Source organism: Oncorhynchus clarkii, unplaced genomic scaffold, assembly GCF_045791955.1.
Source record: "Oncorhynchus clarkii lewisi isolate Uvic-CL-2024 unplaced genomic scaffold, UVic_Ocla_1.0 unplaced_contig_6887_pilon_pilon, whole genome shotgun sequence".
Classification (NCBI taxonomy): domain Eukaryota; kingdom Metazoa; phylum Chordata; class Actinopteri; order Salmoniformes; family Salmonidae; genus Oncorhynchus; species Oncorhynchus clarkii.
Window position 1 is genome coordinate 1 of NW_027259808.1, and position 23,041 is coordinate 23,041.

The 23,041-nt window shown below is 38.6% G+C and overlaps 16 non-coding genes across 16 annotated transcripts; all 16 read left to right on the forward strand.

Moving 5' to 3' along the window:
• The first annotated feature begins 822 nt into the window (after positions 1-822).
• trnaa-ugc (transfer RNA alanine (anticodon UGC)) lies at positions 823-894 on the forward strand. The gene has a single exon. It is a non-coding gene; the product is annotated as a tRNA-Ala (tRNA).
• Positions 895-2,291: 1,397 nt separating this feature from the next.
• Positions 2,292-2,363, forward strand: trnaa-ugc (transfer RNA alanine (anticodon UGC)). The gene has a single exon. It is a non-coding gene; the product is annotated as a tRNA-Ala (tRNA).
• Positions 2,364-3,758: 1,395 nt separating this feature from the next.
• On the forward strand, positions 3,759-3,830 carry trnaa-ugc (transfer RNA alanine (anticodon UGC)). The gene has a single exon. It is a non-coding gene; the product is annotated as a tRNA-Ala (tRNA).
• Positions 3,831-5,091: 1,261 nt separating this feature from the next.
• Positions 5,092-5,163, forward strand: trnaa-ugc (transfer RNA alanine (anticodon UGC)). The gene has a single exon. It is a non-coding gene; the product is annotated as a tRNA-Ala (tRNA).
• Positions 5,164-6,557: 1,394 nt separating this feature from the next.
• On the forward strand, positions 6,558-6,629 carry trnaa-ugc (transfer RNA alanine (anticodon UGC)). Its single transcript has one exon. It is a non-coding gene; the product is annotated as a tRNA-Ala (tRNA).
• A 1,395-nt stretch (positions 6,630-8,024) lies between these two features.
• Positions 8,025-8,096, forward strand: trnaa-ugc (transfer RNA alanine (anticodon UGC)). Its single transcript has one exon. It is a non-coding gene; the product is annotated as a tRNA-Ala (tRNA).
• A 1,349-nt stretch (positions 8,097-9,445) lies between these two features.
• trnaa-ugc (transfer RNA alanine (anticodon UGC)) lies at positions 9,446-9,517 on the forward strand. The gene has a single exon. It is a non-coding gene; the product is annotated as a tRNA-Ala (tRNA).
• A 1,408-nt stretch (positions 9,518-10,925) lies between these two features.
• Positions 10,926-10,997, forward strand: trnaa-ugc (transfer RNA alanine (anticodon UGC)). Its single transcript has one exon. It is a non-coding gene; the product is annotated as a tRNA-Ala (tRNA).
• Positions 10,998-12,393: 1,396 nt separating this feature from the next.
• trnaa-ugc (transfer RNA alanine (anticodon UGC)) lies at positions 12,394-12,465 on the forward strand. The gene has a single exon. It is a non-coding gene; the product is annotated as a tRNA-Ala (tRNA).
• Positions 12,466-13,893: 1,428 nt separating this feature from the next.
• trnaa-ugc (transfer RNA alanine (anticodon UGC)) lies at positions 13,894-13,965 on the forward strand. The gene has a single exon. It is a non-coding gene; the product is annotated as a tRNA-Ala (tRNA).
• A 1,404-nt stretch (positions 13,966-15,369) lies between these two features.
• Positions 15,370-15,441, forward strand: trnaa-ugc (transfer RNA alanine (anticodon UGC)). Its single transcript has one exon. It is a non-coding gene; the product is annotated as a tRNA-Ala (tRNA).
• A 1,399-nt stretch (positions 15,442-16,840) lies between these two features.
• trnaa-ugc (transfer RNA alanine (anticodon UGC)) lies at positions 16,841-16,912 on the forward strand. Its single transcript has one exon. It is a non-coding gene; the product is annotated as a tRNA-Ala (tRNA).
• Positions 16,913-18,310: 1,398 nt separating this feature from the next.
• Positions 18,311-18,382, forward strand: trnaa-ugc (transfer RNA alanine (anticodon UGC)). Its single transcript has one exon. It is a non-coding gene; the product is annotated as a tRNA-Ala (tRNA).
• Positions 18,383-19,696: 1,314 nt separating this feature from the next.
• trnaa-ugc (transfer RNA alanine (anticodon UGC)) lies at positions 19,697-19,768 on the forward strand. Its single transcript has one exon. It is a non-coding gene; the product is annotated as a tRNA-Ala (tRNA).
• Positions 19,769-21,162: 1,394 nt separating this feature from the next.
• trnaa-ugc (transfer RNA alanine (anticodon UGC)) lies at positions 21,163-21,234 on the forward strand. The gene has a single exon. It is a non-coding gene; the product is annotated as a tRNA-Ala (tRNA).
• A 1,374-nt stretch (positions 21,235-22,608) lies between these two features.
• trnaa-ugc (transfer RNA alanine (anticodon UGC)) lies at positions 22,609-22,680 on the forward strand. Its single transcript has one exon. It is a non-coding gene; the product is annotated as a tRNA-Ala (tRNA).
• Positions 22,681-23,041: the final 361 nt, after the last annotated feature.

Consider the following 23,041-nt stretch of genomic DNA (forward strand, 5'->3'; position numbering starts at 1 on the left):
AAACCAAACCAAATTAAGAAAACTAAACTGAAAAACAAAAAAATACAATTAAAAACTAAGTTGCTCCGCCAGAGTGTCTCTTTTGGGCCACTTTTGCTGGTCCCAAGTCCGGATAAAGGAGGAGGGTTGGAATTGTGACATAAAAAAAAACAAGAATCGACAGAAGAAAGTTCATTTGTAGTTCTAAATATATTTAGGGTGTGTTTTACTCACTTCTTGTCTCTCCCACGGAGTTATTCCTCTCTCCAACCGCGTCCATCACAATTACATGATCATGGCAAATTATGCAAATTAGGTGATGACGTCATTTAGCGACTTCTAGCGTCTTTTAGGACAGCCAATAGCTACTTTCCTTACTGAGGAGTTGGCAACACTGCTAACTTTAAACATCAGCTATCTGAGCAGCTAACTGATCGCTGCAGCTGTACATTGCCCATCTGTAAATAGCCCACCCAATCTACCGACCTCATCCCCATATGGTTTTTATTTACTTTCTGCACTTTTGCACACCAGTATTTCTACTTGCACATCATCATCTGCTCATCTATCACTCCAGTGTTCATTTGCTAAATTGTGATTACTTCGCTACTATGGCCTATTTATTGCCTTTTTTTTTATTTCCCCCCCCCCCCCTTCTATTTTGTTATTGACTGTGCGCTTGTTTGTTCCATGTGTAACTCTGTGTTGTTGTTTGTGTTGCACTGCTTTGCTTTATCTTGGCCAGGTCGCAGTGGTGTATGAGAACTTGTCCTTAACTGGCTTACCTGGTTAAATAAAGGTGACATTTAAAAAAATAAACAAAACATTTTTCTTTTGCAGAAAGGGGTTGTAGCTCAGTGGTAGAGCGCATGCTTTGCATGTATGAGGTCCTGGGTTCAATCCCCAGCTTCTCCATGTTTTTTTGCAAAGACCCAACTTCTACTTTCCAGAATGTTGAAATTCTAAGCAGGAAACAGAGATGTGCAAAATCATTTGGTCTTGTAATCTGAAGAATATGCGTTCAATCCCTGTTAGTACATTTATAGAACAGAAGTGGCATGGTTGCCAACTTTTATGGCATAATTTTCAAAAACTGAAGTTCATGTTTTCGATCCCTGTCCGTACCTGTTTTAAGAATTGCTGGTATCATTTCATTGTAGTTTCAATGGAGTGGTGTATATAAAAAGTACATTGTATTAATAGTTCACCCCTCCGCTTCCAGACTGTATATGAATGTGGGAAGCCGCCGCTGGCTGATCCCGCCCTGGCTTACATTAAAAAAAAAAACACACAATTAACCTGAATTAGGGCCAGACTAGTTACCATCATTTTCTCACATTGCCATTGAAAGTTTTTTCTATTGTCTCTTTTTGGTCCATTTAGATTGTTAATGTAGATTGTATAGAATTGTTTATTTTTATGTTATGGTTAAAAATGTTAATGTTTTACTGTGACTTGTCGTAGGCTCCTAAGTGGACCATAAGGTTAAAAACCAAACCAAATTAAGAAAACTAAACTGAAAAACAAAAAAATACAATTAAAAACTAAGTTGCTCCGCCAGAGTGTCTCTTTTGGGCCACTTTTGCTGGTCCCAAGTCCGGATAAAGGAGGAGGGTTGGAATTGTGACATAAAAAAAAACAAGAATCGACAGAAGAAAGTTCATTTGTAGTTCTAAATATATTTAGGGTGTGTTTTACTCACTTCTTGTCTCTCCCACGGAGTTATTCCTCTCTCCAACCGCGTCCATCACAATTACATGATCATGGCAAATTATGCAAATTAGGTGATGACGTCATTTAGCGACTTCTAGCGTCTTTTAGGACAGCCAATAGCTACTTTCCTTACTGAGGAGTTGGCAACACTGCTAACTTTAAACATCAGCTATCTGAGCAGCTAACTGATCGCTGCAGCTGTACATTGCCCATCTGTAAATAGCCCACCCAATCTACCGACCTCATCCCCATATGGTTTTTATTTACTTTCTGCACTTTTGCACACCAGTATTTCTACTTGCACATCATCATCTGCTCATCTATCACTCCAGTGTTCATTTGCTAAATTGTGATTACTTCGCTACTATGGCCTATTTATTGCCTTTTTTTTTTATTCCCCCCCCCCCCCCCTTCTATTTTGTTATTGACTGTGCGCTTGTTTGTTCCATGTGTAACTCTGTGTTGTTGTTTGTGTTGCACTGCTTTGCTTTATCTTGGCCAGGTCGCAGTGGTGTATGAGAACTTGTCCTTAACTGCCTTACCTGGTTAAATAAAGGTGACATTTTAAAAAATAACAAAACATTTTTCTTTTGCAGAAAGGGGTTGTAGCTCAGTGGTAGAGCGCATGCTTTGCATGTATGAGGTCCTGGGTTCAATCCCCAGCTTCTCCATGTTTTTTTGCAAAGACCCAACTTCTACTTTCCAGAATGTTGAAATTCTAAGCAGGAAACAGAGATGTGCAAAATCATTTGGTCTTGTAATCTGAAGAATATGCGTTCAATCCCTGTTAGTACATTTATAGAACAGAAGTGGCATGGTTGCCAACTTTTATGGCATAATTTTCAAAAACTGAAGTTCATGTTTTCGATCCCTGTCCGTACCTGTTTTAAGAATTGCTGGTATCATTTCATTGTAGTTTCAATGGAGTGGTGTATATAAAAAGTACATTGTATTAATAGTTCACCCCTCCGCTTCCAGACTGTATATGAATGTGGGAAGCCGCCGCTGGCTGATCCCGCCCTGGCTTACATTAAAAAAAAAAACACACAATTAACCTGAATTAGGGCCAGACTAGTTACCATCATTTTCTCACATTGCCATTGAAAGTTTTTTCTATTGTCTCTTTTTGGTCCATTTAGATTGTTAATGTAGATTGTATAGAATTGTTTATTTTTATGTTATGGTTAAAAATGTTAATGTTTTACTGTGACTTGTCGTAGGCTCCTAAGTGGACCATAAGGTTAAAAACCAAACCAAATTAAGAAAACTAAACTGAAAAACAAAAAAATACAATTAAAAACTAAGTTGCTCCGCCAGAGTGTCTCTTTTGGGCCACTTTTGCTGGTCCCAAGCCCGGATAAAGGAGGAGGGTTGGAATTGTGACATAAAAAAAAACAAGAATCGACAGAAGAAAGTTCATTTGTAGTTCTAAATATATTTAGGGTGTGTTTTACTCACTTCTTGTCTCTCCCACGGAGTTATTCCTCTCTCCAACCGCGTCCATCACAATTACATGATCATGGCAAATTATGCAAATTAGGTGATGACGTCATTTAGCGACTTCTAGCGTCTTTTAGGACAGCCAATAGCTACTTTCCTTACTGAGGAGTTGGCAACACTGCTAACTTTAAACATCAGCTATCTGAGCAGCTAACCGATCGCTGCAGCTGTACATTGCCCATCTGTAAATAGCCCACCCAATCTACCGACCTCATCCCCATATGGTTTTTATTTACTTTCTGCACTTTTGCACACCAGTATTTCTACTTGCACATCATCATCTGCTCATCTATCACTCCAGTGTTCATTTGCTAAATTGTGATTACTTCGCTACTATGGCCTATTTATTGCCTTTTTTTTTATTCCCCCCCCCCCCCTTCTATTTTGTTATTGACTGTGCGCTTGTTTGTTCCATGTGTAACTCTGTGTTGTTGTTTGTGTTGCACTGCTTTGCTTTATCTTGGCCAGGTCGCAGTGGTGTATGAGAACTTGTCCTTAACTGCCTTACCTGGTTAAATAAAGGTGACATTTAAAAAAATAAGCAAAACATTTTTCTTTTGCAGAAAGGGGTTGTAGCTCAGTGGTAGAGCGCATGCTTTGCATGTATGCGGTCCTGGGTTCAATCCCCAGCTTCTCCATGTTTTTTTGCAAAGACCCAACTTCTACTTTCCAGAATGTTGAAATTCTAAGCAGGAAACAGAGATGTGCAAAATCATTTGGTCTTGTAATCTGAAGAATATGCGTTCAATCCCTGTTAGTACATTTATAGAACAGAAGTGGCATGGTTGCCAACTTTTATGGCATAATTTTCAAAAACTGAAGTTCATGTTTTCGATCCCTGTCCGTACCTGTTTTAAGAATTGCTGGTATCATTTCATTGTAGTTTCAATGGAGTGGTGTATATAAAAAGTACATTGTATTAATAGTTCACCCCTCCGCTTCCAGACTGTATATGAATGTGGGAAGCCGCCGCTGGCTGATCCCGCCCTGGCTTACATTAAAAAAAAAAACACACAATTAACCTGAATTAGGGCCAGACTAGTTACCATCATTTTCTCACATTGCCATTGAAAGTTTTTTCTATTGTCTCTTTTTGGTCCATTTAGATTGTTAATGTAGATTGTATAGAATTGTTTATTTTTATGTTATGGTTAAAAATGTTAATGTTTTACTGTGACTTGTCGTAGGCTCCTAAGTGGACCATAAGGTTAAAAACCAAACCAAATTAAGAAAACTAAACTGAAAAACAAAAAAATACAATTAAAAACTAAGTTGCTCCGCCAGAGTGTCTCTTTTGGGCCACTTTTGCTGGTCCCAAGCCCGGATAAAGGAGGAGGGTTGGAATTGTGACATAAAAAAAAACAAGAATCGACAGAAGAAAGTTCATTTGTAGTTCTAAATATATTTAGGGTGTGCCAATAGCTACTTTCCTTACTGAGGAGTTGGCAACACTGCTAACTTTAAACATCAGCTATCTGAGCAGCTAACCGATCGCTGCAGCTGTACATTGCCCATCTGTAAATAGCCCACCCAATCTACCGACCTCATCCCCATATGGTTTTTATTTACTTTCTGCACTTTTGCACACCAGTATTTCTACTTGCACATCATCATCTGCTCATCTATCACTCCAGTGTTCATTTGCTAAATTGTGATTACTTCGCTACTATGGCCTATTTATTGCCTTTTTTTTTATTTCCCCCCCCCCCCTTCTATTTTGTTATTGACTGTGCGCTTGTTTGTTCCATGTGTAACTCTGTGTTGTTGTTTGTGTTGCACTGCTTTGCTTTATCTTGGCCAGGTCGCAGTGGTGTATGAGAACTTGTCCTTAACTGCCTTACCTGGTTAAATAAAGGTGACATTTAAAAAAATAAGCAAAACATTTTTCTTTTGCAGAAAGGGGTTGTAGCTCAGTGGTAGAGCGCATGCTTTGCATGTATGCGGTCCTGGGTTCAATCCCCAGCTTCTCCATGTTTTTTTGCAAAGACCCAACTTCTACTTTCCAGAATGTTGAAATTCTAAGCAGGAAACAGAGATGTGCAAAATCATTTGGTCTTGTAATCTGAAGAATATGCGTTCAATCCCTGTTAGTACATTTATAGAACAGAAGTGGCATGGTTGCCAACTTTTATGGCATAATTTTCAAAAACTGAAGTTCATGTTTTCGATCCCTGTCCGTACCTGTTTTAAGAATTGCTGGTATCATTTCATTGTAGTTTCAATGGAGTGGTGTATATAAAAAGTACATTGTATTAATAGTTCACCCCTCCGCTTCCAGACTGTATATGAATGTGGGAAGCCGCCGCTGGCTGATCCCGCCCTGGCTTACATAAAAAAAAAAAACACACAATTAACCTGAATTAGGGCCAGACTAGTTACCATCATTTTCTCACATTGCCATTGAAAGTTTTTTCTATTGTCTCTTTTTGGTCCATTTAGATTGTTAATGTAGATTGTATAGAATTGTTTATTTTTATGTTATGGTTAAAAATGTTAATGTTTTACTGTGACTTGTCGTAGGCTCCTAAGTGGACCATAAGGTTAAAAACCAAACCAAATTAAGAAAACTAAACTGAAAAACAAAAAAATACAATTAAAAACTAAGTTGCTCCGCCAGAGTGTCTCTTTTGGGCCACTTTTGCTGGTCCCAAGCCCGGATAAAGGAGGAGGGTTGGAATTGTGACATAAAAAAAAACAAGAATCGACAGAAGAAAGTTCATTTGTAGTTCTAAATATATTTAGGGTGTGTTTTACTCACTTCTTGTCTCTCCCACGGAGTTATTCCTCTCTCCAACCGCGTCCATCACAATTACATGATCATGGCAAATTATGCAAATTAGGTGATGACGTCATTTAGCGACTTCTAGCGTCTTTTAGGACAGCCAATAGCTACTTTCCTTACTGAGGAGTTGGCAACACTGCTAACTTTAAACATCAGCTATCTGAGCAGCTAACTGATCGCTGCAGCTGTACATTGCCCATCTGTAAATAGCCCACCCAATCTACCGACCTCATCCCCATATGGTTTTTATTTACTTTCTGCACTTTTGCACACCAGTATTTCTACTTGCACATCATCATCTGCTCATCTATCACTCCAGTGTTCATTTGCTAAATTGTGATTACTTCGCTACTATGGCCTATTTATTGCCTTTTTTTTTATTTCCCCCCCCCCCTTCTATTTTGTTATTGACTGTGCGCTTGTTTGTTCCATGTGTAACTCTGTGTTGTTGTTTGTGTTGCACTGCTTTGCTTTATCTTGGCCAGGTCGCAGTGGTGTATGAGAACTTGTCCTTAACTGCCTTACCTGGTTAAATAAAGGTGACATTTAAAAAAATAAGCAAAACATTTTTATTTTGCAGAAAGGGGTTGTAGCTCAGTGGTAGAGCGCATGCTTTGCATGTATGCGGTCCTGGGTTCAATCCCCAGCTTCTCCATGTTTTTTTGCAAAGACCCAACTTCTACTTTCCAGAATGTTGAAATTCTAAGCAGGAAACAGAGATGTGCAAAATCATTTGGTCTTGTAATCTGAAGAATATGCGTTCAATCCCTGTTAGTACATTTATAGAACAGAAGTGGCATGGTTGCCAACTTTTATGGCATAATTTTCAAAAACTGAAGTTCATGTTTTCGATCCCTGTCCGTACCTGTTTTAAGAATTGCTGGTATCATTTCATTGTAGTTTCAATGGAGTGGTGTATATAAAAAGTACATTGTATTAATAGTTCACCCCTCCGCTTCCAGACTGTATATGAATGTGGGAAGCCGCCGCTGGCTGATCCCGCCCTGGCTTACATTAAAAAAAAAAACACACAATTAACCTGAATTAGGGCCAGACTAGTTACCATCATTTTCTCACATTGCCATTGAAAGTTTTTTCTATTGTCTCTTTTTGGTCCATTTAGATTGTTAATGTAGATTGTATAGAATTGTTTATTTTTATGTTATGGTTAAAAATGTTAATGTTTTACTGTGACTTGTCGTAGGCTCCTAAGTGGACCATAAGGTTAAAAACCAAACCAAATTAAGAAAACTAAACTGAAAAACAAAAAAATACAATTAAAAACTAAGTTGCTCCGCCAGAGTGTCTCTTTTGGGCCACTTTTGCTGGTCCCAAGCCCGGATAAAGGAGGAGGGTTGGAATTGTGACATAAAAAAAAACAAGAATCGACAGAAGAAAGTTCATTTGTAGTTCTAAATATATTTAGGGTGTGTTTTACTCACTTCTTGTCTCTCCCACGGAGTTATTCCTCTCTCCAACCGCGTCCATCACAATTACATGATCATGGCAAATTATGCAAATTAGGTGATGACGTCATTTAGCGACTTCTAGCGTCTTTTAGGACAGCCAATAGCTACTTTCCTTACTGAGGAGTTGGCAACACTGCTAACTTTAAACATCAGCTATCTGAGCAGCTAACCGATCGCTGCAGCTGTACATTGCCCATCTGTAAATAGCCCACCCAATCTACCGACCTCATCCCCATATGGTTTTTATTTACTTTCTGCACTTTTGCACACCAGTATTTCTACTTGCACATCATCATCTGCTCATCTATCACTCCAGTGTTCATTTGCTAAATTGTGATTACTTCGCTACTATGGCCTATTTATTGCCTTTTTTTTTATTCCCCCCCCCCCCCTTCTATTTTGTTATTGACTGTGCGCTTGTTTGTTCCATGTGTAACTCTGTGTTGTTGTTTGTGTTGCACTGCTTTGCTTTATCTTGGCCAGGTCGCAGTGGTGTATGAGAACTTGTCCTTAACTGCCTTACCTGGTTAAATAAAGGTGACATTTAAAAAAATAAACAAAACATTTTTCTTTTGCAGAAAGGGGTTGTAGCTCAGTGGTAGAGCGCATGCTTTGCATGTATGAGGTCCTGGGTTCAATCCCCAGCTTCTCCATGTTTTTTTGCAAAGACCCAACTTCTACTTTCCAGAATGTTGAAATTCTAAGCAGGAAACAGAGATGTGCAAAATCATTTGGTCTTGTAATCTGAAGAATATGCGTTCAATCCCTGTTAGTACATTTATATGGTTGCCAACTTTTATGGCATCATTTTCAAAAACTGAAGTTCATGTTTTCGATCCCTGTCCGTACCTGTTTTAAGAATTGCTGGTATCATTTCATTGTAGTTTCAATGGAGTGGTGTATATAAAAAGTACATTGTATTAATAGTTCACCCCTCCGCTTCCAGACTGTATATGAATGTGGGAAGCCGCCGCTGGCTGATCCCGCCCTGGCTTACATTAATAGTTACCATCATTTTCTCACATTGCCATTGAAAGTTTTTTCTATTGTCTCTTTTTGGTCCATTTAGATTGTTAATGTAGATTGTATAGAATTGTTTATTTTTATGTTATGGTTAAAAATGTTAATGTTTTACTGTGACTTGTCGTAGGCTCCTAAGTGGACCATAAGGTTAAAAACCAAACCAAATTAAGAAAACTAAACTGAAAAACAAAAAAATACAATTAAAAACTAAGTTGCTCCGCCAGAGTGTCTCTTTTGGGCCACTTTTGCTGGTCCCAAGCCCGGATAAAGGAGGAGGGTTGGAATTGTGACATAAAAAAAAACAAGAATCGACAGAAGAAAGTTCATTTGTAGTTCTAAATATATTTAGGGTGTGTTTTACTCACTTCTTGTCTCTCCCACGGAGTTATTCCTCTCTCCAACCGCGTCCATCACAATTACATGATCATGGCAAATTATGCAAATTAGGTGATGACGTCATTTAGCGACTTCTAGCGTCTTTTAGGACAGCCAATAGCTACTTTCCTTACTGAGGAGTTGGCAACACTGCTAACTTTAAACATCAGCTATCTGAGCAGCTAACCGATCGCTGCAGCTGTACATTGCCCATCTGTAAATAGCCCACCCAATCTACCGACCTCATCCCCATATGGTTTTTATTTACTTTCTGCACTTTTGCACACCAGTATTTCTACTTGCACATCATCATCTGCTCATCTATCACTCCAGTGTTCATTTGCTAAATTGTGATTACTTCGCTACTATGGCCTATTTATTGCCTTTTTTTTTTTTCCCCCCCCCCCCCCCCCCCTTCTATTTTGTTATTGACTGTGCGCTTGTTTGTTCCATGTGTAACTCTGTGTTGTTGTTTGTGTTGCACTGCTTTGCTTTATCTTGGCCAGGTCGCAGTGGTGTATGAGAACTTGTCCTTAACTGCCTTACCTGGTTAAATAAAGGTGACATTTTAAAAAATAAGCAAAACATTTTTCTTTTGCAGAAAGGGGTTGTAGCTCAGTGGTAGAGCGCATGCTTTGCATGTATGAGGTCCTGGGTTCAATCCTCAGCTTCTCCATGTTTTTTTGCAAAGACCCAACTTCTACTTTCCAGAATGTTGAAATTCTAAGCAGGAAACAGAGATGTGCAAAATCATTTGGTCTTGTAATCTGAAGAATATGCGTTCAATCCCTGTTAGTACATTTATAGAACAGAAGTGGCATGGTTGCCAACTTTTATGGCATCATTTTCAAAAACTGAAGTTCATGTTTTCGATCCCTGTCCGTACCTGTTTTAAGAATTGCTGGTATCATTTCATTGTAGTTTCAATGGAGTGGTGTATATAAAAAGTACATTGTATTAATAGTTCACCCCTCCGCTTCCAGACTGTATATGAATGTGGGAAGCCGCCGCTGGCTGATCCCGCCCTGGCTTACATTAATAGTTACCATCATTTTCTCACATTGCCATTGAAAGTTTTTTCTATTGTCTCTTTTTGGTCCATTTAGATTGTTAATGTAGATTGTATATATATATATATATATATATATATATATATATATATATTATATATATATATATTTATATTTTTTTTTTTTGTAATGTTATGGTTAAAAATGTTAATGTTTTACTTGTCGTAGGCTCCTAAGTGGACCATAAGGTTAAAAACCAAACCAAATTAAGAAAACTAAACTGAAAAACAAAAAAATACAATTAAAAACTAAGTTGCTCCGCCAGAGTGTCTCTTTTGGGCCACTTTTGCTGGTCCCAAGCCCGGATAAAGGAGGAGGGTTGGAATTGTGACATAAAAAAAAACAAGAATCGACAGAAGAAAGTTCATTTGTAGTTCTAAATATATTTAGGGTGTGTTTTACTCACTTCTTGTCTCTCCCACGGAGTTATTCCTCTCTCCAACCGCGTCCATCACAATTACATGATCATGGCAAATTATGCAAATTAGGTGATGACGTCATTTAGCGACTTCTAGCGTCTTTTAGGACAGCCAATAGCTACTTTCCTTACTGAGGAGTTGGCAACACTGCTAACTTTAAACATCAGCTATCTGAGCAGCTAACCGATCGCTGCAGCTGTACATTGCCCATCTGTAAATAGCCCACCCAATCTACCGACCTCATCCCCATATGGTTTTTATTTACTTTCTGCACTTTTGCACACCAGTATTTCTACTTGCACATCATCATCTGCTCATCTATCACTCCAGTGTTCATTTGCTAAATTGTGATTACTTCGCTACTATGGCCTATTTATTGCCTTTTTTTTTATTCCCCCCCCCCCCCTTCTATTTTGTTATTGACTGTGCGCTTGTTTGTTCCATGTGTAACTCTGTGTTGTTGTTTGTGTTGCACTGCTTTGCTTTATCTTGGCCAGGTCACAGTGGTGTATGAGAACTTGTCCTTAACTGCCTTACCCGGTTAAATAAAGGTGACATTTAAAAAAATAAGTAAAAGGTTTTCGTTCTACAGAAAGGGGATGTAGCTCAGTGGTAGAGCGCATGCTTTGCATGTATGAGGTCCTGGGTTCAATCCCCAGCTTCTCCATGTTCTTTTGCAAAGACCCAACTTCTACTTTCCAGAATGTTGAAATTCTAAGCAGGAAACAGAGATGTGCAAAATCATTTGGTCTTGTAATCTGAAGAATATGCGTTCAATCCCTGTTAGTACATTTATAGAACAGAAGTGGCATGGTTGCCAACTTTTATGGCATCATTTTCAAAAACTGAAGTTCATGTTTTCGATCCCTGTCCGTACCTGTTTTAAGAATTGCTGGTATCATTTCATTGTAGTTTCAATGGAGTGGTGTATATAAAAAGTACATTGTATTAATAGTTCACCCCTCCGCTTCCAGACTGTATATGAATGTGGGAAGCCGCCGCTGGCTGATCCCGCCCTGGCTTACATTAATAGTTACCATCATTTTCTCACATTGCCATTGAAAGTTTTTTCTATTGTCTCTTTTTGGTCCATTTAGATTGTTAATGTAGATTGTATATATATATATATATATATATATATATATATATATATATATATATATTTTTTTTTTTTGTAATGTTATGGTTAAAAATGTTAATGTTTTACTTGTCGTAGGCTCCTAAGTGGACCATAAGGTTAAAAACCAAACCAAATTAAGAAAACTAAACTGAAAAACAAAAAAATACAATTAAAAACTAAGTTGCTCCGCCAGAGTGTCTCTTTTGGGTCACTTTTGCTGGTCCCAAGCCCGGATAAAGGAGGAGGGTTGGAATTGTGACATAAAAAAAAACAAGAATCGACAGAAGAAAGTTCATTTGTAGTTCTAAATATATTTAGGGTGTGTTTTACTCACTTCTTGTCTCTCCCACGGAGTTATTCCTCTCTCCAACCGCGTCCATCACAATTACATGATCATGGCAAATTATGCAAATTAGGTGATGACGTCATTTAGCGACTTCTAGCGTCTTTTAGGACAGCCAATAGCTACTTTCCTTACTGAGGAGTTGGCAACACTGCTAACTTTAAACATCAGCTATCTGAGCAGCTAACCGATCGCTGCAGCTGTACATTGCCCATCTGTAAATAGCCCACCCAATCTACCGACCTCATCCCCATATGGTTTTTATTTACTTTCTGCACTTTTGCACACCAGTATTTCTACTTGCACATCATCATCTGCTCATCTATCACTCCAGTGTTCATTTGCTAAATTGTGATTACTTCGCTACTATGGCCTATTTATTGCCTTTTTTTTTATTTCCCCCCCCCCCCCTTCTATTTTGTTATTGACTGTGCGCTTGTTTGTTCCATGTGTAACTCTGTGTTGTTGTTTGTGTTGCACTGCTTTGCTTTATCTTGGCCAGGTCGCAGTGGTGTATGAGAACTTGTCCTTAACTGCCTTACCCGGTTAAATAAAGGTGACATTTTAAAAAATAAGTAAAAGGTTTTCCTTCTACAGAAAGGGGATGTAGCTCAGTGGTAGAGCGCATGCTTTGCATGTATGAGGTCCTGGGTTCAATCCCCAGCTTCTCCATGTTCTTTTGCAAAGACCCAACTTCTACTTTCCAGAATGTTGAAATTCTAAGCAGGAAACAGAGATGTGCAAAATCATTTGGTCTTGTAATCTGAAGAATATGCGTTCAATCCCTGTTAGTACATTTATAGAACAGAAGTGGCATGGTTGCCAACTTTTATGGCATCATTTTCAAAAACTGAAGTTCATGTTTTCGATCCCTGTCCGTACCTGTTTTAAGAATTGCTGGTATCATTTCATTGTAGTTTCAATGGAGTGGTGTATATAAAAAGTACATTGTATTAATAGTTCACCCCTCCGCTTCCAGACTGTATATGAATGTGGGAAGCCGCCGCTGGCTGATCCCGCCCTGGCTTACATTTAAAAAAAAAAACACACAATTAACCTGAATTAGGGCCAGACTAGTTACCATCATTTTCTCACATTGCCATTGAAAGTTTTTTCTATTGTCTCTTTTTGGTCCATTTAGATTGTTAATGTAGATTGTATATATATATATATATATATATATATATATATATATTTTTTTTTTTGTAATGTTATGGGTAAAAATGTTAATGTTTTACTTGTCGTAGGCTCCTAAGTGGACCATAAGGTTAAAAACCAAACCAAATTAAGAAAACTAAACTGAAAAACAAAAAAATACAATTAAAAACTAAGTTGCTCCGCCAGAGTGTCTCTTTTGGGTCACTTTTGCTGGTCCCAAGCCCGGATAAAGGAGGAGGGTTGGAATTGTGACATAAAAAAAAACAAGAATCGACAGAAGAAAGTTCATTTGTAGTTCTAAATATATTTAGGGTGTGTTTTACTCACTTCTTGTCTCTCCCACGGAGTTATTCCTCTCTCCAACCGCGTCCATCACAATTACATGATCATGGCAAATTATGCAAATTAGGTGATGACGTCATTTAGCGACTTCTAGCGTCTTTTAGGACAGCCAATAGCTACTTTCCTTACTGAGGAGTTGGCAACACTGCTAACTTTAAACATCAGCTATCTGAGCAGCTAACCGATCGCTGCAGCTGTACATTGCCCATCTGTAAATAGCCCACCCAATCTACCGACCTCATCCCCATATGGTTTTTATTTACTTTCTGCACTTTTGCACACCAGTATTTCTACTTGCACATCATCATCTGCTCATCTATCACTCCAGTGTTCATTTGCTAAATTGTGATTACTTCGCTACTATGGCCTATTTATTGCCTTTTTTTTTATTCCCCCCCCCCCCCCCCCCCCTTCTATTTTGTTATTGACTGTGCGCTTGTTTGTTCCATGTGTAACTCTGTGTTGTTGTTTGTGTTGCACTGCTTTGCTTTATCTTGGCCAGGTCGCAGTGGTGTATGAGAACTTGTCCTTAACTGCCTTACCCGGTTAAATAAAGGTGACATTTTAAAAAATAAGTAAAAGGTTTTCCTTCTACAGAAAGGGGATGTAGCTCAGTGGTAGAGCGCATGCTTTGCATGTATGAGGTCCTGGGTTCAATCCCCAGCTTCTCCATGTTCTTTTGCAAAGACCCAACTTCTACTTTCCAGAATGTTGAAATTCTAAGCAGGAAACAGAGATGTGCAAAATCATTTGGTCTTGTAATCTGAAGAATATGCGTTCAATCCCTGTTAGTACATTTATAGAACAGAAGTGGCATGGTTGCCAACTTTTATGGCATCATTTTCAAAAACTGAAGTTCATGTTTTCGATCCCTGTCCGTACCTGTTTTAAGAATTGCTGGTATCATTTCATTGTAGTTTCAATGGAGTGGTGTATATAAAAAGTACATTGTATTAATAGTTCACCCCTCCGCTTCCAGACTGTATATGAATGTGGGAAGCCGCCGCTGGCTGATCCCGCCCTGGCTTACATAAAAAAAAAAACACACAATTAACCTGAATTAGGGCCAGACTAGTTACCATCATTTTCTCACATTGCCATTGAAAGTTTTTTCTATTGTCTCTTTTTGGTCCATTTAGATTGTTAATGTAGATTGTATATATATATATATATATTTTTTTTTTTTGTAATGTTATGGTTAAAAATGTTAATGTTTTACTTGTCGTAGGCTCCTAAGTGGACCATAAGGTTAAAAACCAAACCAAATTAAGAAAACTAAACTGAAAAACAAAAAAATACAATTAAAAACTAAGTTGCTCCGCCAGAGTGTCTCTTTTGGGCCACTTTTGCTGGTCCCAAGCCCGGATAAAGGAGGAGGGTTGGAATTGTGACATAAAAAAAAACAAGAATCGACAGAAGAAAGTTCATTTGTAGTTCTAAATATATTTAGGGTGTGTTTTACTCACTTCTTGTCTCTCCCACGGAGTTATTCCTCTCTCCAACCGCGTCCATCACAATTACATGATCATGGCAAATTATGCAAATTAGGTGATGACGTCATTTAGCGACTTCTAGCGTCTTTTAGGACAGCCAATAGCTACTTTCCTTACTGAGGAGTTGGCAACACTGCTAACTTTAAACATCAGCTATCTGAGCAGCTAACCGATCGCTGCAGCTGTACATTGCCCATCTGTAAATAGCCCACCCAATCTACCGACCTCATCCCCATATGGTTTTTATTTACTTTCTGCACTTTTGCACACCAGTATTTCTACTTGCACATCATCATCTGCTCATCTATCACTCCAGTGTTCATTTGCTAAATTGTGATTACTTCGCTACTATGGCCTATTTATTGCCTTTTTTTTTATCCCCCCCCCCCCCCCCTTCTATTTTGTTATTGACTGTGCGCTTGTTTGTTCCATGTGTAACTCTGTGTTGTTGTTTGTGTTGCACTGCTTTGCTTTATCTTGGCCAGGTCGCAGTGGTGTATGAGAACTTGTCCTTAACTGCCTTACCTGGTTAAATAAAGGTGACATTTAAAAAAATAAGCAAAACATTTTTCTTTTGCAGAAAGGGGTTGTAGCTCAGTGGTAGAGCGCATGCTTTGCATGTATGCGGTCCTGGGTTCAATCCCCAGCTTCTCCATGTTTTTTTGCAAAGACCCAACTTCTACTTTCCAGAATGTTGAAATTCTAAGCAGGAAACAGAGATGTGCAAAATCATTTGGTCTTGTAATCTGAAGAATATGCGTTCAATCCCTGTTAGTACATTTATAGAACAGAAGTGGCATGGTTGCCAACTTTTATGGCATAATTTTCAAAAACTGAAGTTCATGTTTTCGATCCCTGTCCGTACCTGTTTTAAGAATTGCTGGTATCATTTCATTGTAGTTTCAATGGAGTGGTGTATATAAAAAGTACATTGTATTAATAGTTCACCCCTCCGCTTCCAGACTGTATATGAATGTGGGAAGCCGCCGCTGGCTGATCCCGCCCTGGCTTACATTAAAAAAAAAAACACACAATTAACCTGAATTAGGGCCAGACTAGTTACCATCATTTTCTCACATTGCCATTGAAAGTTTTTTCTATTGTCTCTTTTTGGTCCATTTAGATTGTTAATGTAGATTGTATAGAATTGTTTATTTTTATGTTATGGTTAAAAATGTTAATGTTTTACTGTGACTTGTCGTAGGCTCCTAAGTGGACCATAAGGTTAAAAACCAAACCAAATTAAGAAAACTAAACTGAAAAACAAAAAAATACAATTAAAAACTAAGTTGCTCCGCCAGAGTGTCTCTTTTGGGCCACTTTTGCTGGTCCCAAGCCCGGATAAAGGAGGAGGGTTGGAATTGTGACATAAAAAAAAACAAGAATCGACAGAAGAAAGTTCATTTGTAGTTCTAAATATATTTAGGGTGTGTTTTACTCACTTCTTGTCTCTCCCACGGAGTTATTCCTCTCTCCAACCGCGTCCATCACAATTACATGATCATGGCAAATTATGCAAATTAGGTGATGACGTCATTTAGCGACTTCTAGCGTCTTTTAGGACAGCCAATAGCTACTTTCCTTACTGAGGAGTTGGCAACACTGCTAACTTTAAACATCAGCTATCTGAGCAGCTAACCGATCGCTGCAGCTGTACATTGCCCATCTGTAAATAGCCCACCCAATCTACCGACCTCATCCCCATATGGTTTTTATTTACTTTCTGCACTTTTGCACACCAGTATTTCTACTTGCACATCATCATCTGCTCATCTATCACTCCAGTGTTCATTTGCTAAATTGTGATTACTTCGCTACTATGGCCTATTTATTGCCTTTTTTTTTATTTCCCCCCCCCCCCCCCCTTCTATTTTGTTATTGACTGTGCGCTTGTTTGTTCCATGTGTAACTCTGTGTTGTTGTTTGTGTTGCACTGCTTTGCTTTATCTTGGCCAGGTCGCAGTGGTGTATGAGAACTTGTCCTTAACTGCCTTACCTGGTTAAATAAAGGTGACATTTAAAAAAATAAACAAAACATTTTTCTTTTGCAGAAAGGGGTTGTAGCTCAGTGGTAGAGCGCATGCTTTGCATGTATGAGGTCCTGGGTTCAATCCCCAGCTTCTCCATGTTTTTTTGCAAAGACCCAACTTCTACTTTCCAGAATGTTGAAATTCTAAGCAGGAAACAGAGATGTGCAAAATCATTTGGTCTTGTAATCTGAAGAATATGCGTTCAATCCCTGTTAGTACATTTATAGAACAGAAGTGGCATGGTTGCCAACTTTTATGGCATAATTTTCAAAAACTGAAGTTCATGTTTTCGATCCCTGTCCGTACCTGTTTTAAGAATTGCTGGTATCATTTCATTGTAGTTTCAATGGAGTGGTGTATATAAAAAGTACATTGTATTAATAGTTCACCCCTCCGCTTCCAGACTGTATATGAATGTGGGAAGCCGCCGCTGGCTGATCCCGCCCTGGCTTACATTTAAAAAAAAAAACACACAATTAACCTGAATTAGGGCCAGACTAGTTACCATCATTTTCTCACATTGCCATTGAAAGTTTTTTCTATTGTCTCTTTTTGGTCCATTTAGATTGTTAATGTAGATTGTATATATATATATATATATTTTGTAATGTTATGGTTAAAAATGTTAATGTTTTACTTGTCGTAGGCTCCTAAGTGGACCATAAGGTTAAAAACCAAACCAAATTAAGAAAACTAAACTGAAAAACAAAAAAATACAATTAAAAACTAAGTTGCTCCGCCAGAGTGTCTCTTTTGGGCCACTTTTGCTGGTCCCAAGCCCGGATAAAGGAGGAGGGTTGGAATTGTGACATAAAAAAAAACAAGAATCGACAGAAGAAAGTTCATTTGTAGTTCTAAATATATTTAGGGTGTGTTTTACTCACTTCTTGTCTCTCCCACGGAGTTATTCCTCTCTCCAACCGCGTCCATCACAATTACATGATCATGGCAAATTATGCAAATTAGGTGATGACGTCATTTAGCGACTTCTAGCGTCTTTTAGGACAGCCAATAGCTACTTTCCTTACTGAGGAGTTGGCAACACTGCTAACTTTAAACATCAGCTATCTGAGCAGCTAACCGATCGCTGCAGCTGTACATTGCCCATCTGTAAATAGCCCACCCAATCTACCGACCTCATCCCCATATGGTTTTTATTTACTTTCTGCACTTTTGCACACCAGTATTTCTACTTGCACATCATCATCTGCTCATCTATCACTCCAGTGTTCATTTGCTAAATTGTGATTACTTCGCTACTATGGCCTATTTATTGCCTTTTTTTTTATTTCCCCCCCCCCCCCCTTCTATTTTGTTATTGACTGTGCGCTTGTTTGTTCCATGTGTAACTCTGTGTTGTTGTTTGTGTTGCACTGCTTTGCTTTATCTTGGCCAGGTCGCAGTGGTGTATGAGAACTTGTCCTTAACTGCCTTACCTGGTTAAATAAAGGTGACATTTTAAAAAATAAGCAAAACATTTTTCTTTTGCAGAAAGGGGTTGTAGCTCAGTGGTAGAGCGCATGCTTTGCATGTATGCGGTCCTGGGTTCAATCCCCAGCTTCTCCATGTTTTTTTGCAAAGACCCAACTTCTACTTTCCAGAATGTTGAAATTCTAAGCAGGAAACAGAGATGTGCAAAATCATTTGGTCTTGTAATCTGAAGAATATGCGTTCAATCCCTGTTAGTACATTTATAGAACAGAAGTGGCATGGTTGCCAACTTTTATGGCATAATTTTCAAAAACTGAAGTTCATGTTTTCGATCCCTGTCCGTACCTGTTTTAAGAATTGCTGGTATCATTTCATTGTAGTTTCAATGGAGTGGTGTATATAAAAAGTACATTGTATTAATAGTTCACCCCTCCGCTTCCAGACTGTATATGAATGTGGGAAGCCGCCGCTGGCTGATCCCGCCCTGGCTTACATAAAAAAAAAAAACACACAATTAACCTGAATTAGGGCCAGACTAGTTACCATCATTTTCTCACATTGCCATTGAAAGTTTTTTCTATTGTCTCTTTTTGGTCCATTTAGATTGTTAATGTAGATTGTATAGAATTGTTTATTTTTATGTTATGGTTAAAAATGTTAATGTTTTACTGTGACTTGTCGTAGGCTCCTAAGTGGACCATAAGGTTAAAAACCAAACCAAATTAAGAAAACTAAACTGAAAAACAAAAAAATACAATTAAAAACTAAGTTGCTCCGCCAGAGTGTCTCTTTTGGGCCACTTTTGCTGGTCCCAAGCCCGGATAAAGGAGGAGGGTTGGAATTGTGACATAAAAAAAAACAAGAATCGACAGAAGAAAGTTCATTTGTAGTTCTAAATATATTTAGGGTGTGGTCTTCCCACGGAGTTATTCCTCTCTCCAACCGCGTGTGCCAATAGCTACTTTCCTTACTAGCTACTTTCCTTACTGAGGAGTTGGCAACACTGCTAACTTTAAACATCAGCTATCTGAGCAGCTAACCGATCGCTGCAGCTGTACATTGCCCATCTGTAAATAGCCCACCCAATCTACCGACCTCATCCCCATATGGTTTTTATTTACTTTCTGCACTTTTGCACACCAGTATTTCTACTTGCACATCATCATCTGCTCATCTATCACTCCAGTGTTCATTTGCTAAATTGTGATTACTTCGCTACTATGGCCTATTTATTGCCTTTTTTTTTATTTCCCCCCCCCCTTCTATTTTGTTATTGACTGTGCGCTTGTTTGTTCCATGTGTAACTCTGTGTTGTTGTTTGTGTTGCACTGCTTTGCTTTATCTTGGCCAGGTCGCAGTGGTGTATGAGAACTTGTCCTTAACTGGCTTACCTGGTTAAATAAAGGTGACATTTAAAAAAATAAGCAAAACATTTTTCTTTTGCAGAAAGGGGTTGTAGCTCAGTGGTAGAGCGCATGCTTTGCATGTATGAGGTCCTGGGTTCAATCCCCAGCTTCTCCATGTTTTTTTGCAAAGACCCAACTTCTACTTTCCAGAATGTTGAAATTCTAAGCAGGAAACAGAGATGTGCAAAATCATTTGGTCTTGTAATCTGAAGAATATGCGTTCAATCCCTGTTAGTACATTTATAGAACAGAAGTGGCATGGTTGCCAACTTTTATGGCATAATTTTCAAAAACTGAAGTTCATGTTTTCGATCCCTGTCCGTACCTGTTTTAAGAATTGCTGGTATCATTTCATTGTAGTTTCAATGGAGTGGTGTATATAAAAAGTACATTGTATTAATAGTTCACCCCTCCGCTTCCAGACTGTATATGAATGTGGGAAGCCGCCGCTGGCTGATCCCGCCCTGGCTTACATAAAAAAAAAAAAACACACAATTAACCTGAATTAGGGCCAGACTAGTTACCATCATTTTCTCACATTGCCATTGAAAGTTTTTTCTATTGTCTCTTTTTGGTCCATTTAGATTGTTAATGTAGATTGTATAGAATTATTTATTTTTATGTTATGGTTAAAAATGTTAATGTTATTACTGTGACTTGTCGTAGGCTCCTAAGTGGACCATAAGGTTAAAAACCAAACCAAATTAAGAAAACTAAACTGAAAAACAAAAAAATACAATTAAAAACTAAGTTGCTCCGCCAGAGTGTCTCTTTTGGGCCACTTTTGCTGGTCCCAAGCCCGGATAAAGGAGGAGGGTTGGAATTGTGACATAAAAAAAAACAAGAATCGACAGAAGAAAGTTCATTTGTAGTTCTAAATATATTTAGGGTGTGTTTTACTCACTTCTTGTCTCTCCCACGGAGTTATTCCTCTCTCCAACCGCGTCCATCACAATTACATGATCATGGCAAATTATGCAAATTAGGTGATGACGTCATTTAGCGACTTCTAGCGTCTTAGGACAGCCAATAGCTACTTTCCTTACTGAGGAGTTGGCAACACTGCTAACTTTAAACATCAGCTATCTGAGCAGCTAACCGATCGCTGCAGCTGTACATTGCCCATCTGTAAATAGCCCACCCAATCTACCGACCTCATCCCCATATGGTTTTTATTTACTTTCTGCACTTTTGCACACCAGTATTTCTACTTGCACATCATCATCTGCTCATCTATCACTCCAGTGTTCATTTGCTAAATTGTGATTACTTCGCTACTATGGCCTATTTATTGCCTTTTTTTTTATTCCCCCCCCCCCCTTCTATTTTGTTATTGACTGTGCGCTTGTTTGTTCCATGTGTAACTCTGTGTTGTTGTTTGTGTTGCACTGCTTTGCTTTATCTTGGCCAGGTCGCAGTGGTGTATGAGAACTTGTCCTTAACTGGCTTACCTGGTTAAATAAAGGTGACATTTTAAAAAATAAACAAAACATTTTTCTTTTGCAGAAAGGGGTTGTAGCTCAGTGGTAGAGCGCATGCTTTGCATGTATGAGGTCCTGGGTTCAATCCCCAGCTTCTCCATGTTTTTTTGCAAAGACCCAACTTCTACTTTCCAGAATGTTGAAATTCTAAGCAGGAAACAGAGATGTGCAAAATCATTTGGTCTTGTAATCTGAAGAATATGCGTTCAATCCCTGTTAGTACATTTATAGAACAGAAGTGGCATGGTTGCCAACTTTTATGGCATAATTTTCAAAAACTGAAGTTCATGTTTTCGATCCCTGTCCGTACCTGTTTTAAGAATTGCTGGTATCATTTCATTGTAGTTTCAATGGAGTGGTGTATATAAAAAGTACATTGTATTAATAGTTCACCCCTCCGCTTCCAGACTGTATATGAATGTGGGAAGCCGCCGCTGGCTGATCCCGCCCTGGCTTACATAAAAAAAAAAAACACACAATTAACCTGAATTAGGGCCAGACTAGTTACCATCATTTTCTCACATTGCCATTGAAAGTTTTTTCTATTGTCTCTTTTTGGTCCATTTAGATTGTTAATGTAGATTGTATAGAATTGTTTATTTTTATGTTATGGTTAAAAATGTTAATGTTTTACTGTGACTTGTCGTAGGCTCCTAAGTGGACCATAAGGTTAAAAACCAAACCAAATTAAGAAAACTAAACTGAAAAACAAAAAAATACAATTAAAAACTAAGTTGCTCCGCCAGAGTGTCTCTTTTGGGCCACTTTTGCTGGTCCCAAGCCCGGATAAAGGAGGAGGGTTGGAATTGTGACATAAAAAAAAACAAGAATCGACAGAAGAAAGTTCATTTGTAGTTCTAAATATATTTAGGGTGTGTTTTACTCACTTCTTGTCTCTCCCACGGAGTTATTCCTCTCTCCAACCGCGTCCATCACAATTACATGATCATGGCAAATTATGCAATAGTCTAGCGACTTCTAGCGTCTTTTAGGACACTAGCTACTTTCCTTACTGAGGAGTTGGCAACACTGCTAACTTTAAACATCAGCTATCTGAGCAGCTAACCGATCGCTGCAGCTGTACATTGCCCATCTGTAAATAGCCCACCCAATCTACCGACCTCATCCCCATATGGTTTTTATTTACTTTCTGCACTTTTGCACACCAGTATTTCTACTTGCACATCATCATCTGCTCATCTATCACTCCAGTGTTCATTTGCTAAATTGTGATTACTTCGCTACTATGGCCTATTTATTGCCTTTTTTTATTCCCCCCCCCCCCTTCTATTTTGTTATTGACTGTGCGCTTGTTTGTTCCATGTGTAACTCTGTGTTGTTGTTTGTGTTGCACTGCTTTGCTTTATCTTGGCCAGGTCGCAGTGGTGTATGAGAACTTGTCCTTAACTGGCTTACCCGGTTAAATAAAAGTGACATTTAAAAAAATAAGTAAAACATTTTTCTTTTACAGAAAGGGGTTGTAGCTCAGTGGTAGAGCGCATGCTTTGCATGTATGCGGTCCTGGGTTCAATCCCCAGCTTCTCCATGTTTTTTTGCAAAGACCCAACTTCTACTTTCCAGAATGTTGAAATTCTAAGCAGGAAACAGAGATGTGCAAAATCATTTGGTCTTGTAATCTGAAGAATATGCGTTCAATCCCTGTTAGTACATTTATAGAACAGAAGTGGCATGGTTGCCAACTTTTATGGCATCATTTTCAAAAACTGAAGTTCATGTTTTCGATCCCTGTCCGTACCTGTTTTAAGAATTGCTGGTATCATTTCATTGTAGTTTCAATGGAGTGGTGTATATAAAAAGTACATTGTATTAATAGTTCACCCCTCCGCTTCCAGACTGTATATGAATGTGGGAAGCCGCCGCTGGCTGATCCCGCCCTGGCTTACATT